The sequence below is a fragment of the Schistocerca cancellata genome, chromosome 7, assembly GCF_023864275.1.
Source record: "Schistocerca cancellata isolate TAMUIC-IGC-003103 chromosome 7, iqSchCanc2.1, whole genome shotgun sequence".
NCBI classification, from domain to species: Eukaryota; Metazoa; Arthropoda; class Insecta; order Orthoptera; family Acrididae; genus Schistocerca; species Schistocerca cancellata.
In genome coordinates this window covers 482225089-482226799 of record NC_064632.1, presented here as the reverse complement: position 1 = coordinate 482226799, position 1711 = coordinate 482225089, and the positions used below count along the sequence as shown (strand labels likewise).

Below are 1711 nucleotides of genomic sequence, written 5' to 3'. Positions count from 1 at the left end.
GATGATAATTCTACCGTTTCCGAAATTCCTCTGCAGTAGCCGCTTCATGGCTGTGCAATGTGCGGATTAGCGCCATCTTGCATAAAAATTATCCTACGCACACATCCACGCTTTTGAAATCTTGGAGTGAAGTTCGTGCGCAGCGTTCACCGATGATGGTACAGGTAACAAGACTCACCCCCTTGAAAGAATGCCACCCTATGATAACAGATACCGGAAATCTGCACTACACAGTCACCTTTGAAGAATGTAGTACTGGCTGAGGGTGCGCATTTTCCGTTTCCCATATTCAGAAATTCTGCATATTGAGTTCTCCTTGGAAATGGTCTTCGTCTGTCCAAAGAATGTTGCGCGGCCATTCATTGTTCACTACCATGTGAACAAGAAATTCCATAGCGATTGTTTTTCTTCATGGCAGGACAGGAAGCAAAAAGGTTCACGTGGATCTTTCCCTATTCTCTCGAATGGTTTGCGAGAGAGAACCCATTTAATTTACCATGTTATTTTCTGTATTACTCGTACATTGCTAGGCTTACACAGATACACATGTACAAAAGTTTTTAAATATTACAACAGAAGTTTTAAAAACTATCAATTGTAAATACGTATTTTACACACTTTCATCGCCAAGCCATGTCGCGCACGCCACATTACCGCTGTTGCACGGTTTGCAACAAATGTTCAGATATCCCAATGTCAGCTTCAATGACTTTGTGCGCTCCTAGGAGAAAGTGTTGCTAGTCTGAGTGCCTCTAATGAGAGAAGTGACGTCCATGATACGACCAAGCAGTTCATCTCACTTACTTTTCGTTTACACACTTCAGTCTTCATTCATTCCCATAAACTAACATGTAATGGATTAAGCTCTGGCGATCTTGGAGGGCAGTTAAGTGTACTACCGCGACCAATCCAGCGCCGAAGGTGAGACACAGAAGTGTGTGCCACTAGCTCAAAAATAAATGTGTTAGTTCTAGGAAACCATTCGGAATCGAGTACACGTCCATTTGAAGATTTTTGCTTTATCTGCGCGTTTCTTAAATATTGTGTTGTTGTTCTGGTGGTGGTCTTCAGTCCAGAGAGTGGTTTGATGCAGCTCTCAATGATACTCTGTCTTGTACAAGCTCCATCAGCTCCAAGTAACTGCTGCAACCTACATCCTTGTGAATCATCTTAGTGTATTATTCGCTTGGTCTTCCTCTACGATCTTTATCCTTCTCCGCTGTCCTCAATTACTAAATTGATGATCCCTTGATGCCTCAGAACACGTCCTGCCAACCGATCCTTTCTTCTAGTCACGTCAGCCCTCGGCCTTTTGGCTAAGATCAAAGTGTAGTATCTGTTCTTATCAGCTTAATGCTGGCAAGGTCGGATACAAAACACACTGATATGCGATGTATTTTCTTTAGTCATTGGACTCCTAATGCCCGATCATGACGAAGCTGCAGCGGCGGCTCCGGAACGGGGCCGGCCTTGCTGTGAGAGCAGCAACTGCTGGTGTTACTGCCGGACTCGCCCTGTATTGAATACTTCTCCCTCTTTTCTCCCAATTTTGACTGAGGGTTGCGAGATGCTCAGGCCCCATCTGCCCCTTGCTCGATCGAGGAGGCCGATCTGGAGCGTGGCAGATGCAGACCGGTCTGGTGTGTGTCCAGCCTTTTCTCTTGACACCGGCGGCAGAGTGGTAATGGCGTCTGGGTTTCCACCGGCGTTG

General features: G+C 45.6%; 1 pseudogene; it reads left to right on the top strand.

The window, feature by feature from the left end:
- Nucleotides 1–1299: 1299 nt before the first annotated feature.
- Nucleotides 1300–1420, top strand: LOC126093319 (U2 spliceosomal RNA; annotated as a pseudogene).
- Nucleotides 1421–1711: the final 291 nt, after the last annotated feature.